The sequence below is a fragment of the Balaenoptera physalus genome, assembly GCF_965194825.1.
Source record: "Balaenoptera physalus genome assembly, chromosome: 6".
Classification (NCBI taxonomy): Eukaryota; Metazoa; Chordata; class Mammalia; order Artiodactyla; family Balaenopteridae; genus Balaenoptera; species Balaenoptera physalus.
In genome coordinates this window covers 133,329,799-133,344,657 of record NC_138885.1, presented here as the reverse complement: position 1 = coordinate 133,344,657, position 14,859 = coordinate 133,329,799, and the positions used below count along the sequence as shown (strand labels likewise).

At 51.4% G+C, this 14,859-nt stretch overlaps 1 protein-coding gene across 3 annotated transcripts in view; it reads right to left on the bottom strand.

The window, feature by feature from the left end:
- SH3BP4 (SH3 domain binding protein 4) overlaps positions 1–4,888 on the bottom strand; it is a 94,011-nt gene extending 89,123 nt beyond the window's left edge. For all 3 annotated transcript variants that reach the window (XM_082466344.1, XM_082466345.1, XM_082466343.1), the window contains exon 1: positions 4,459–4,888. The gene's annotated coding sequence lies outside the window, so the exon portion shown is untranslated. The remainder of the gene's footprint in view (positions 1–4,458) is intronic.
- Between the last annotated feature and the right edge of the window lie 9,971 nt (positions 4,889–14,859).

Below are 14,859 nucleotides of genomic sequence, written 5' to 3'. Positions count from 1 at the left end.
TGCAACATGGAAAAAGCCAGGAAAGGGAACCTTCCAGGCCTACAGAGCTTAGGCGGCTTCCTTGTTTCACAAGAATGGGGCAGGGTTTTCCTCAATGAAGCAGACTGGGAGAACAGGGAAGGGGAGAGAGATGAGAGGGAGATTTAGTAAGAACATGGAACCACAGAAATCCTTTCACGGAGAGGATTCTTTTCAATTTGTTCAGAAGAGTCGGGCTACCAGGCATCAGCTCTGAGAGTTCCCTGAAGACGAGCTTTGATGGAGCAGATAAGAATAATCTCATTAGTATATCCTTTATTTGATTGTAGAGTGGAAGGTGGACCCTTATCTTACATTTACTTAACAGCCTTCCCATAATCTTAATCTTATTCTAGTGACCTCATCTGCCCAGAATACCCTTTTTTTCATGGTACAAGGACAAACTTCAGAGCAGATTCTGTCTGAGTTGTCCCACCTTCAAAATCACAATCTTCCAAATACATCAAACTTTACCTTGCAGACCGGGCGCAAGGGCACGGCTCTCGGGGAGCAAAGGTGCAAACGGGTTGCTTTCCATTTAGACTACGAATATTCTTAGGGTTTTAAAGATTTCATCACCTTTTTTGGGTCATTGTGTAAGGGAGGCAGGCACTCTGCTATCTCCATGCCTGTGTCTTCACGCTCCCGAAGGTGTGACCTGTTTCTTTCGTTCTGGCACACTGGGAGCTGTGATGAAGAGCTCTGGGCCCAGGCAGGCCCAGGTTCAAATCAAGCACTTACTGGGATGATTAGATTGGAGCAACTACTTCAATTCTAGCTTCCCTGTAAAATGGAACCCCTCGCTGTTTTTGCGAGGATAAAAGTGTGCACCCCGGACCTGGTCTATCACAAACCCTCAGCAAGCGATGCCCGTTAAAAAACACCCTGAATCTCGACTTAAATTAGTTGAACTCAGGACACCATTCTACTCCCACAAGTCCATATTTTCTTATCGAAGGTTTGGGAAGCTATTTTTTTACACCTGGTGGATGGGAAGCAGTGAGGCACGATAAGGAATTTCACCCTTCCTAGAAACACATCACACACCCTGTTTCTAAAATACCTTCGGCATTCTCTTGCTTTCTAAAGGCTGAACATCGCGACATCCTTTCCCCTGAGACACTGGTCCTCATGGCATCAGACGTGCGGTCCAATAACACACGATGCCCTCGGGGCCCACGGAGAAGCAGGCTCGGGCTCCCTGAAGACCCTGAGTAAGTAGCTGGATGGTTCCCTTGTGTGTGAGGGCTGGCTGAACTGTTTTTTTGGTTAACTCTCCAGGGTGTGATGGGAGAACATGGGGCTTCTATTGTGCAAACAGCTGGGGAGGCGGGAGACCCAGCTCGCTGGAAGCTGAGTGCGACACTGGATGGCCCCCGGGGTTCCCCTCCTGGCCACGCAGTCACGGCGAAGTCTACTTACCTGCACGGTGACCCTTCCCAGTTCCTGGTTATCAGGCAGTGACCTCAGGGCAAAGAAGTCCTAGCGCCCATCTTCAGGGCCTTAGGAAATATCCCAGGGGCCTGAATCCAATTCTCAGAAGAAAAACTGCAACGTGGCCCAATGCGGGTGTCGAATCTGAAAATAACAAAGCTAAGGGAAACCCGCGTGGATGGAGCAAGGCCCGCTGGCTGAACAACGGCTTCTCCTCAGTTGAGTATCGGGCAGGCGCAAGGCTGGTTTCTCAAACACGGAGCCATGGAGGTTTGCCTCGAGCTGGGGGTGAGGTCAGCCAGGGCCCAACACAGCAGTTAACTCCTAACCTTGTTTGGGCCAAGGGCTCCCCTTAAGAAGCTGAGGGAAGCCAGCTGGCCTCTTCCCCGGGGAAGAAGGAAGCGCACACACCCTCCCACACTTCACAGGCCCGGGTGCCAGGATTTAAACTCAGGAGTGGCCTCCCAGGACCCTGGGCGCAAACCCCACTTACGTTAGCAAATCTTATCATCACACTAGAACCATTAGAATAAGAAAAAGGTCTGTTGAAGCAGCCGGCAGGAAAACAATTCCAGGCTACTGGGCAACCAGAAATCCAGTTAGCAAACAGCAGTAGAGAAGAAAATCCAGGAAGACTCCCCCTTTCCTCCCTACGCGGAGAAAATTCGGGGCACAGTACTAAGATCCGATGAGTCCCGGAAGGACACTTATCAGCCACTTGTCCAGACCACTTTCTGGGTCCCCCCTGTGTCTGGGCTGTGGTCAGCTACTAGACATTGGGCAGAACAAAGTGCTGGTGGCAGCGACAATAAAAAAAAAAAATGAAACTATCAAATGGCAAACTGGAGCCCTCGAGATCTGCTAAAGAAAGAGGAGCTTCCATCACCGCTGCTTTGTGCAAGGGGAACAAAAGGCAACCTGTGCGGCACCTCCCGCTTTCGGTATCAGACGTTAACAAATGATTATGAGTTTCTCCCAATTGTTTAAAAAGCCCCGTAAAGCACGATGCCAGAGGCTTGGGACAACAGGAAAAAAATTAAAGCTCACAGAAGCTTCTCAGGCACCGCAGATCTGAGCTGGTCATTGTTCATTTCGTAAACAAGAGAGCCATGAAACAAATGCCTAGGAAGCCAGGGTTGTTCACAGCCTGAGCCCTTCTGCCAGAACTAACTGTTCCCTCTTGGATCAGCAGGCCTCGGCATTCTGGATGGGCGGGCATCAGGCCTGTGAACCCTGGGTCCCCTCTTAACGTCAAAGCCCCCTCACACTCTCCACATCTGCCCACGTGCAGAAAGCAGACAGGGAAGGTGGACTGGGGAGTTCTGTCTCCTTCCAAGCCCCCCATTTTCTGTGGGGCTTAACCTGGGCCGACTGTACCGAGCAGGGAACCAAGGAACCTTCTCCGGACCCCACCAGTCACTCCTGGCGCCCGTTTCCTGGTCAGGATGGCCAAGTAGGAGACAGACTGTTTTATCTGATGACGAAAGCAAGGGACACTCCCAGCCCCGCAAAGCACCGCCGCTGTCCACCCAAGGGTGTCAAAACGCTTTGCAAACCACCCATTAATTTTTATGGTGCCCTGAGCAGCAGATTGAGAATCATTACCTTCATTTTTTCAAGGCAAGGAACCAAAACCACAGCCAATCCAGTCTGAGCCAGTGGTCTAGCTGACTGCTGGCTTCTCTCTCCATCTCCAGCCTACAGAAGGCATGGAGAACACCACACACTGGAAAGGGGACTCAGCCTGAGAAGGGAGCCTGGCCGATACACCCAAACTTTGGTGCTCGGAGACAAACCCAGTTAGAAGGGTGGGAAGGGGAGAGTTGCACAAAAGGATTGCTTTCATTTAGTCAAGAGAGGCTCCACTTGTAAACTTATCGATTAGATCCGCAAGCCTGTGAAATGTGAATATCAAAGTGTAAATATTGAGGCCGGCAGGAACTGTGGGATCAATGATGGTTTGTTTCACTGTTTATACTTCTGATTTCTACCCAGAGAATATATTGCTTTTGTGATCGAAACAAAACTTATGCGAACTTCTTACTACTGACAAAGCACACGGTACCGATCTGCTGCACTAACTTTGAAAGAATAAGCACGGATAAAATCCAACCCGGCGTTCCCTTTTTAAATCTCATTGACCGGTGAGGCTCCACCCGCCTCTCCTCACGCAGGAAGCCCGGCCGCCGTCCCGCTGCGCCCCCCTGGCGGCACCGCCGGCCGCCCAACACCCCGGGGAAGAGCCAGCGCGGCCTGGTCCCACCGGCTGCACGACCTGCCCCGGGCTAGGAGCCGCCGCACTCCAAGGCTGGGATCCTACAGACCACCAATCCGCCCCGCGGAGCGGGCTTCCCGGGAAACACCACTCAGCAACGTGCGTCTCTGCCGGCCGTCCCCACCCGCCCGCCGCCGGCGCTGTCACCTCGCGGCTGCTCGGTCCCCGGACGGCCAAACCAGAAATCGGGGTTTTCATTTCCATCCTAAAATAAAAGGTCTCCGAAGAAGTTGAAATACGCATTGTCACCAAGTTTAACCCGGGACCGCGCGCCCTTCCCTCCTCCCCTGGGCCGCGCCAGAGGAAGCCCCGGCCCCTCCAGCCCTGGGAGCGCCCAAGCCCCCCGAGCCGAGCGCCCCGAGGACGCGTCCGGTCGCCGAGGCGGGCCACCCTTCAGGGCCGGCCTCGGGAAGCGCTAGGGCCAGGGGAGGGGGATCCCCCGGGCGCACGCGGGGGCCATGAGTGCCGCTCCGTGCCCGGAACCCCGGCTCGCCCGCCTGCGCCGGGGTGACTGGGTCCCCCAGGAGCACGAGGGGCGCGAGAGGCTTCCCGAAGCCGTCCGGCGCCAGCCGCGCCCGGGCACCCCGGAGCCCCGAACTCAGGCGGCAAGGGAACGAGCGGCTCCCGCGAGGCGTGCAAACCCGCCGAGCCCCAGCAGGCGCCGCGGGAGAGAGGCTGGGCGCGGGGCTGGAGCGGCCCGCAGGGGACGGCCCGGGGTGCAGCCTGCCTACCTGGCTCGCATTGCGTCCCACGGGTTCCTGCGGCTCTCCTCGCGGTCTGAGAGCTCTCCCGGCCGGCGGCGCGCGCGGATCCGCAGGAACCACCGCGCGGCGGCGGCGAAGGGCCGGGACAGCCGAGAGTGCCCCGAGCGCTTGGCCCCCGCCTCCGCGGGCGGAGGGTGGTCCCCGCGCCGGGGCGGGGCCGCGGGGGCGGGGGCGGGGCGCGCGAGACCAAGACCAGGGAGCCGGCTGCAGGGGTGGTCTCCCGACCCGGGCGCGGTCCAGGGGGCGGGGGTTCGGAGGCGGGGCCGCGGGAGAGGGGTGGTCCTGCGCCGGCGCTGGGCCTTGGGCGGCGGGGGCAGAGTCTGAGCCGAGCCCCCTGGGGAGACTGGGGTGGGAGGAAAACCTGGAGAAGGAGGTGACGGGTCCTATCCTGGGCCTCCGGGAGGCAGGGGCGGAGTGTGGACTAGCAGGGGGCGGGGCAAGCTCAGAGGGGGCGGGGTCTAGAAGGCGGCCGAAAGGCGGGGCGGGGTTGAATAATTAGTGGGCGAGGCTATAGTGGAGGGGCGGGGCCTACCTGAAGCTGCCGAGGGGAGGGCGGGGGTGAGGGGTGGAAAAGCAGGGGGTGGGGCCGAGCCTTTGTCGCCTGGAGGCTGGGGGAGGGGCGAGCCGCGGCGGCCGGGAGGCGGGGGTGGGGTGTGGTCCTCGGGGGCGGGGCGAGGGCGGAGGGGCGTGGCCGAGCCGGGGCGCGCGGGGAGGCCGGGCGGGGGAGCGCGCGCAGGCTGGGTCTGACGCCGCGTCTCCCTGAGCCCCGGCGGGGATCCGGCCTCGGCGTCTCCTCCTCTTCCTCCTTTAGGCGCCGGCCAGGGAGCGAGGTCCAGGCGGCCGGGCGCCCCCGGGATCGTGGTCCTTGATACCGAGCAAATCTAGAAGTGGCTGTTGCATCGCGACCTTTTGGCAGCGCTCATAAGCCCCTGGCATCTCCATCCTCCCACTCCTTCTCTGGGAGCCCCAAGCGGAGACCCCTGGGTGAGGTTTGGATCCGCAAGCTGGCGTTGACCAGGCCGCGGACGGTGGCGCCTAATTCTCAAAATCCTTCTTACAACATACTTGTCTAGGACCGTGGGAAAAAAGCAGGTACGAGACTGCGGACCAGCGCAAAGTTTAAAAAGTAAGAACAAGAAAAAGGCAGTCACATGGAGAATTACAAAGAACTTCCTGCTAAGCAGATCGCAAATGGAATACATAGCGTCTAGCCATTTACACTTTCAATGGCCGGTACACCGCTGGGTCACCATCGCCTAGAACATGCCTGGCACGTAGCAGGTACTCAATAAATGCTCTGTGAATGAACGCACCACTTACTGTGTGGCAAGCACTTTCCATGGACTGGAACATTTAATCCTCAAGAAATCCCACACTTGGCTACCCTCCTTAGTCCATTTCATGCATGAGTAGCCTGAACCTTGGAGAATTAATTTGACAGCAACAAACTGGTAGAACCAGAATTTGACCCGAGGCCACTCCAGAGGTTGGGCTCTGACCGATTCGGGGACCACCAACTACCCTACTGCAGGCCTGGAAGCCCCCTGCAACGCAGAAAGCAGAAGGAAGCACAGGTCTTCAGCGGGAGAAACGCTAACGTTTGCTGTTCCGTGGCCAGAACTAGGCACTCCTTGAGTCATTCCTCACCATTACCTAGCAAAGCCAAGAGTATTACTATCCCATTTTGTAGGTGACTTTAGACCTTATGTACTGTGTCATGATCCCTTGGGGCATGAGTCTAAATTTAAACCCAGTATTTTCTGGATCCCAAGCCCTTGCCGCTCCGTTGGTCTTGGAGACCTCCCTTTACCTCAGGGATCTGGTTTTCTACCACCTCAACTTGAAGTCCGTGTTGACTTTTCAGAAGGAGACACAGGAAGATAGAGACATGGATCTGGAAGGGTGGAGACTGGTGTTCTGATTTGGGTGTCATCTATGTGTTAGGACAATTGAATTTCTGAAAATGGATACAATTAGCCCTAAAATATATGTTGCAGATTTCAAAAGGAAGCAGTCACCCTGAAAGGACAGGTAGAAAAGCCTCGGAGAGGAGGAGGGTGTCTAGGGTGTGTGAGGGCCCAGGATGTCCTTAGTGGTATAAGAACACGTTGGGAGCACTAACCTGGGAGCCAGCCTGCTGGGCTTGAATCTCTGTGACTGAGGTTCCTAAATGAGAATGAAAATTCAGTGGAGCATGTAAAGTGCGTAGCAGAGGGCCTGGCGCAGAGGGCCTGGCGCAGAGTAGCATTCGTTATGCTTTAGCTACTATTATTACTGCTTTTCCCAATGACTAATAGCCTTACTGTGTAAAAATGGCTGTAAAGCACTGAACAAGACAGGCCAGTAGAAAATGGACAAAGGGTATGAAAAAACAATCCCCAGAAGCACACAAATGGCCCAACGCATGGAAAAGCTCGCAGCCCCGCTGAGGAAGGGAGCAAGGGCAAAACACAAAAACAATCAAATAAGAAAGTCAAGGTCCAGTCTGGGAAAAGCTGAGTTCACCGATCAGTGAGGGAGGAAGAGATGTTAAAATGCACAAAGAACGAATTGCGGTAGAAATGCAGGGTACAGTGCAAATAAGCAAAGCGCCTGCTCCGTTCACCTGGAGGGACAAAGAGCATGTCTCATGGTGTCCACAGCTGTACCAGCCCAGTACTTGGTATCGTGGTGCCATGAGCATCTTCAAACCAGCCGGCATCCTTCGAGAGGATGAGTTTATGGAAGTCAGAATGTTTAAAGAGAGTCGCGAAAAAGACATGAACAGATTCTCTTGTACTCTGACTGCCGAAGCGCTTGGATTTGAGGCAGGAATGAGCTGGAGAGACAGTGTCCCGTGGCCAGGGGTAAGTTGTCTGTGGACTGTTCGGTCCTTGGTGTTCTGGAAGGCAAGGAGGTCTCAAGATGCTGCTCCCTGTTAACTTTATGCTTTCTCTTCCTGCCAGTTTTTCCTACTTGCCCTTCCAAAGGCAAAAGAAAAGAAAAAAACATGAGCCATACACAACATTCAGTGACTCAGTAAACATTTCTAGTGGAGACACATTCAGCAAAATCGATAACTTGGTTTTTTTCAGTACAGAAATAATCCATGTTTGTTTCAAAGGATTCAAATGATTAGAGGAATGGGTAGGGTAACAAGTAGGCGTCGACCCCCAGTTTCATACCCTTTCCCACAGTTAACAGAGTATTGTGTCCACCCAGAAACTTTTCTTAAGCATTTACATGTACATTAGCACGTGTGTATGTATATATGATACATGTGTGTGATGTGGATTGTGTACATATACATATATGAATGTACACACGCACAAATAGAGTACTGAAATCAAGCTGCCTGGGGTCGAATGCCAGCCCCACCACTTAATGGCTGGGTGTTTTCTCATCTTGAGATGGGCACAATACTTGCAAGGATTGAATGAAATATTTTGTGCAGATTGCTCAGTGCAGAGCATACAGCATTTATAAATATAAGCTATTGTTATCATGTATACACACACATACTTACAAGTTATTCTCTCATTCCTGGTTTTATATCAGCTGTACATAGACATACCTCTTTGCAAGCCACCTTAGTTCCCAAGGAACTGACCACATTACCCTGAGGGAAAAGTGTTGATCAGAGAGTCCAAGAAAGTGACCTTCAGACTTCACAAAATGACTTCATCTGCCAAATTTCTCCAGGAGTGTGGGCTCCTCTATAACGGCATGTACTCAGTGTATCGGAGAAAATGCCGTTTGAGGAAGTCTCCTGTGTGTAGGAAAGTGAAAGGCACAGGAAGTTAGAGGAGGCTGGAGTGGATTTGGGCCGTCAACATGGCAGCGCTTTTATTTAAGGCAGCGGTGGTGTGAGCTTAATCCACACCACCATCACCACCAAAGATTCATTCCTGGGGCTTCCCAAAGTACATACAGCACTGCCAGAAATAGCAGCTCAAACAAGAATAACTCCTAAGGGATATATACTGCCCTGAACTCTACCAAAGCTTGCTAATGTTGTAGCATTCTAGCCGCCTGTAAAAATATTCTTCACATTAGGAAGTAACTACTCAGAAATCTCAGGTGGGCTCATGGTGAAAGTATCTTTCTATGTACAGGGGCATTCTCAACAAGGAAATCAAAAGAATAATGTTATTTTGGTGAAGAGAAATCAGTACTGACCAAATGTCCACGTCATGGGGAAAAGAGAATAAAAAGATACAAAACACAGCTAAGGGAGAAAATATGAGCGTAAGGCATAAGGTATTTTTCCAGTGGAATCTATATCATCAATGTGGCCGAATGGAATTTCAAATTTGCTGTCTCTGACTCAGAATGTGAAGAGGGGGCTCTTGGGAAAACCCTGGCCTGGCTGAATACCCTCTGTGGATTTCAGTTGAGGGAGAACATGCTCCCGGCGTGAGCCACAAGCCTACAGAGTGACAGTTGTGCACTTGAGAAATATTTATTGGACACCTGTGTGCTAGGCCCTGGGCTCAGCCCTGAGAACAGGAGGCTGGGCGAGACAGCATCAGCTCTGCTCTCTTGGTGCTGAGAGTCCGGTGGTGGTTTGAGACAGAAGGAGAGGGACAAGCCTGTGGGTGGCACACGCTCTAAAGGAAATCACCTGAGCCAAGAGATAATGAGACACCTGACTTAGGTAGGACAGGGGACATCAGACCCAAAGTGAAAGAAATCAGGGAGGGGCACGCCAGGCAGAGAGAACAGCATATGCGAAGACTTTGAGATATCGATGGAAAAAAATGGCACAACCTAAAAGTTGAGCGTTATGTTTTATTTGGCAGACATTCCGAGGACTTCAAGCCCAGGACACAGCATCTCAGATAACGCTAAGAAACTGTTCTGAAGAGGCAAGGGCGGTGGAGGGAGCCAGGATATACAGGAGTTTTTGCAACAAAGATCAGGTAGTCGGAACATCAAAAGATTACTGTTAGTAAAGGAAAACCAGGTATCTCAGGTTAAGGAGTGTAGCGCTTTTTTACGTATGGGAAGATGCAAGAGTCTGGGCGTACTGAAATCATTCCTTTGATATGCACCTCAGCTATCTGGGGCCAGTGTCCTGTGCTCTCTTATCCTGAGTCTCCTCGGGTGCACCATGCGTGGGGTGGGTGGCTGCAGCCTGATGATTCGATGGGGGGGGCATCCTGCCTCCATTCAGAGTTCCCTTGGGGCTCACCGTCAGGGCAGCTTTAATGTGATGGCTTGATGGCTGCAACGTCCTTTGTTTACTGATACGGCAGGCAATATTTTAGTTCACAGAGGCTAGAAAAAGCTTCATGCCCTTCTGGAACTGCCATGACAGCAGTGCAGTTGGAATGAAAGAGTGAGGTAGAGAACCATGAGAGGTGTCGGTGGAGAGGTTCGCAGGTGCTGGGCCCCCAAAGCCCAGTGACTGTGCAGGGATGCGGGGAATCAAGGGGCGTTTAGATGCTGCTGTATCCTCAGATGCTCCCCCCTCAGCTCAGAATTCAACAAGTCCTGAGCTGCAAGAGAGTCTCTGTTTGGTCAGAAAGTGTTGGGTGACCTATTTGCCGTTCTCGGAAGCCTCTATCCTTCCCACCCTAAAATGCTGTGACACTGAGCCCTCCATCCTGCTGGGTGTCCTTAATTAATTCATACACACAGGGGCATGACTAGGATGTCACACGTGCATGTGCAGAATCCAGAAGGGAGATAGACAAAAAAGTCAGCTGAAAGGAGTTCTGTGGCTTTCCGGAAACTTCTAGAAATACTTCTAAATAAATATTCATTTCCTTCCTCATTTATTCAGTTACTCATTTAACAAATATGTCTAGAATGCTTATTATATAGCAGGCAGTGTGCTAGGATCCCGGGATAAGAACGTAAGTACAACTTAGATCCTTTTATCTAAGAATCAGACAGCCGTGGGAACAAGAAATTACTCTGTAGGGTGTTAGGTAGTCAATTAGGTGTCAGGGTGCACACAGGACAGCCATCTGACCCAGCCTGGACGCAGGTGGGGGTGGGCATCCTCAGGGCTGGATTGCAACGGGCAAGTATAATTTGTCTTAGGCTTAGAAGCCGGGAGGAGGGACAGAGTCCCAAGCAGAACCTGCTCTGGGAAGGAAACAAGCTGCTCACTGGGTGTCGTGCCAGGTGGGATGTGTGGCCCCAGGGACACTGTGGCTGGACAGACAGGCTAGCTCCAACCCTGGGGTGTCCTGCACAGCTCAGAACCCCAATTGCATAAGGCTGGCCTCACCACAGTGAATATTTCCACGTCAAACTATGAGAGTTTAACAAAATTCAGTCAGTTTGAGAATTTAAGGGTGAGGTCAGTTTGGGAATTGCAAGCGGTGCTTAGGAAGCAGCATGAAGAGCAGAAAGGTCTGCCTGGAGGTCTGAGATTTGCCTGGACTTGTTCCTATTGTGTGCACATGGCTTTCCACATGGCCAGGGGCATGCTGCTTTCTTCTTTTTCAAAAAAATCAGTTCCTACTGGTCATATCAACATGGGTTTAAATTACGCTTAAATATGGGTTCAAATTGGGATTAGAATTTTCCAGAACCAGTGAAAACTGTTGCACTGCTGCCGTAGGGAGTGCTGATTCCTTTTTGCAGTGCCCTTGCCGTAAAACACGTAATCCACTGCTTTCTGTTAAGCAGTCCGTTGGGAAAGACCCTTGGGTGGATTTCAAATATGTCAGCGTGGTGGGAAGGAGAGCCTTTTAGAATCCTAGGTGTCTAAAACCTTCCAGGGGGAAGTCATTGTTTATAAGAATTCATTGTTTGTAAGAAAAAGAGAATTACACTGGAAAATGGTACCTTGGTCCAAAACCCACCATGTCTTTCATAAAACTCAACTATCAACATAAATTTTTCAATTTTTATAGAGCATGAACGGCCACAAGCAGTGTTAGACTCTCTTCCTAATGACAGAGAATTGATGTGGACACAGATTCCTTAGCAAAGTCTTTCTTCTGTTTTGCTGTTATGTCTTCTGGTGGAGTGGGTTTTTGTATGTATAAGATTTTAAGAAGAGTATTCTTCTCCTTCCCTCACTCCCTCCCTCCCTCCTTTCCTTCCTTCTTCTTTCCTTTCTCTTTTTCTCTTCTGTGATAAGAAGCTTTTCTTCACATTGTACCCATCTTAGCCACATTTTTGTTTTCATAGTCTTTTTTGGGGTCAGAAAAATGGACTTGAGGTGGCTATTTAAATAGCATGTTTCTCACTGGACAGAGATAAAGTTCTGGTCCTCATGTGGTTTTTAACCCTTCAAAAGTTAACAACAACCATTTGAACTACTGGCTTCTAGTGTGTGCTTGGATTATCTTATCTACCATCTAAACCCCCTCGGTTTCTTTCAGGGAATCATGTGTGCTTCTAGTAGGGCTCACCCCACCCCCAGCTCTAGGCCCGGCCAATCAGAACCTCCAAATCTGGGGCTTCCCTGGTGGCGCAGTGGTTGAGAATCTGCCTGCCAATGCAGGGAACACGAGTTCGAGCCCTAGTCCGGGAAGATTCCCACATGCCGCAGAGTGACCAAGCCCGTGCGCCACAACTACTGAGCCTGCGCTCTAGAGCCCGCGAGCCACAACTACTGAGCGCGTGTGCTGCAACTACTGAAGCCTGTGCGCCTAGAGCCCGTGCTCCGCAGCAAGAGAAGCCACCACAATGAGAAGACTGCACACCACAACGAAGAGTAGCCCCCGCTCGCCACAACTAGAAAAAGCCCGCGTACAGCAATGAAGACCCAACACAGCCAAAAATAAATAAATAAAATAAATTAAAAAAAAAAAAACAAAAAACTCCACATCTTAAGTGTGGACACACAACAAGTCAGCCAACAGGACATAAATCTGTCACTTTTTCTGGAAGCGTGGCCCTGGGATGTAGAGGTTTTCAGGTAATGAAGATGGTGATAATTGCCACAGTGTATCAGTCCTGGCAGGGGCCTTGCGCCAGCACCTTAGGTGGGTGACTGTGCTCAGCCCCCACAGCAGCCCTAGAAGGCGGCCATAACCCTCATCATCCCCACTCTGAAGTTATGGAAACTGTTTTCAGGGTACCCAGGATTTGTCCTAATCATGTATGCTAGGACACGCAGATGCAGAAGTGACAAAGACAAAGAAGCCTATCATACAGTTCCCTAGAAACAGGAGACGTGGCCCCCAGGGCCACATGGAGAGGCACCAGGCTTTGGTGGGAGGCAGAGGGAATAGGGGGATGTGGGCAAGAAAGCTGTACTGTGCTTTCCAAGGGAAGGAATGGGCACCGCAGGGTAAGCAGGCTTGGACTGGCTATTTTGAATAATTGCAGCAGGTTCTGGGGCATACGAGCTGCCCCTAGCTGTCTGCTATCTGGCCCTAGTGTGATTAGGGCAGGTGGATAATAGCCTGGAATGTGAGGGCCTAATAAATGAGGTGTGTGAACTCTGGACTGGTTGCTTTGCATTTGAAAAGCACGCTTCAGGGCAAGTTGTTTACTATGTTGAGGAATTGGCCCCAGGTGTCATCGAAGTACCACATGGTTAATCCAGAAACAGAGGCTCAGATAATTTGAATGACTCAGCTAAGAATAGACATAGACTTTGACTCTGGGTCTGCCCCACTCTAAAATCTGAGATTCCAGCCACTGACGAGTGCATGGGCCCTATTTCTCCAGTGCACTTGGCATCAAGGGGAGGTCATGCTCATTGGGCCTCCACAACAGTCTCAGTCTTGACTTCATGATTCATTCTTCCCCAGCCACCAGCAGACCTTACTGCTCATCTGAACGTCCTGGAAGTGAATCCGGAAGCTGTCAGGCAGACCTTCCCTCTGGTCAGCAGCAAGTCAAGCATCCTCGGAACCACTACACAGGAGGAGAGGATGGTGCTGGGAGGTGGCCGGCTCTGGGCTTGGCCCCGGGGTGACCCCCACCCCTGCTCCAGTGCCTCCCTTTGAGCTGATTGTTCAGCGTATCAGCCTGAGGGGCTTCAGCCACTGTCCCCCAGACAAGGCCAAATTAGGGTTAGGGTAGGGCAGAGAGCAGGTGACAGTTGACCTGCCCTCTCTCCAGATAACCAGGTATGTTCAGAGAGAACCGCCATGAGACAGCAATCAGATAGATTCTCTGTCCAGATGCACTTGGAAAGAGGGCCCATGGGGCTTTTTTGTTTCCACTCTGAGCAACAGAATCTAAACTTTCAGAGATGGGGGAGGGGAGCCATCTGTTTCTGGAGTCGAATACATTAGAGATTCTTTTAGACAGCAGCAAAAGCACTTGCTCTTGAAGTATGGATCAAGAACTGTCACATGTTACGAATGTATAACTATGTACTGCACACAAAAAAAGATGCCCAGGTGTCCGGTACCCATTTCTGGTTCTTCCTCCTAGAGGCCAGGGTGTGGCCTTAAGGGAGCAGGATGCTGGTTCCTGGGTTGTTTCTTAGTTCTTTGCTGAGCTGATCTATTTCATCCGCACTAGGACCCTGTGACTAGGTCCTTGTTACTGCATCTCTCAGATGAGGACTCTCAGGCCCAGGTGATTGGCACTCTGTTTACACACTTGCTCAGAATACCAGCTTTGGATTCCAAGTCTTTATCAGTTGTTTCCATGGGAAGCTCCTCCTGACATTTATTCTGCTCTGCACCGTGCAGGTGGACCACCTAGCCTGAGCTTGGGGACTCTCTGATCCCCTCACCTCTGGGTCTAGCTTCACAGGCAGCTGCAAAAAGAGTCAAAGGCACAGACGATCTCCATCATCATAGGATCCCGAGCATGCTTTCCAAGGCAGCTCTTCCCCAAGAAACACTGAGTCAAATTTAACTCACAGTTCTTGAGTGCTTCTAGCATGCCAGATGTTATGCTACGTGCTTGACCTCGTATTATTTTCATTTTTACAAAAGTCATTCTCAATGATTAAATAGGTGCTCAAGATCACACATAGCTAGAAAGTGGCACAGTGGAGACTTGAACCCAGGTCTGTTTAACATCAGATGTTCTTCACCAGCCACTGTTGCACCTGCTACTGCTTCCTAACAAGTGAGGCCTGTAGTCCTAGGTGTGCCCACTGCTGCCTCTGTGACCATGAATGGGTTACTTTTCCTCTCTGAGTTTGGGTCAAATAAGCAGATGGCCCAGACCATCTCTGAAGTCCCCTCAAGCTCCAAGATTCTAGCTTCATTTATTCACTTAACAAATATTGAAGAGCTGTTATGGGCTGAATTGTGTCCCCCCCTGCACCATATTCCCATGTTGTAGCCCTAACTCCGGTGTGACTGTATTTGGTGACACAGGCTGTAGGGAGTTAATTAAGCTTAAATGAGGTCATGAGGGTGGGGCCCTAATCTAAGAGGATTGGTGTCCTTATAAGAAGAGGAAGAGACACCAGAGAGCTCTCCCTTTCCAAGCCAAGGAAAGGCCATG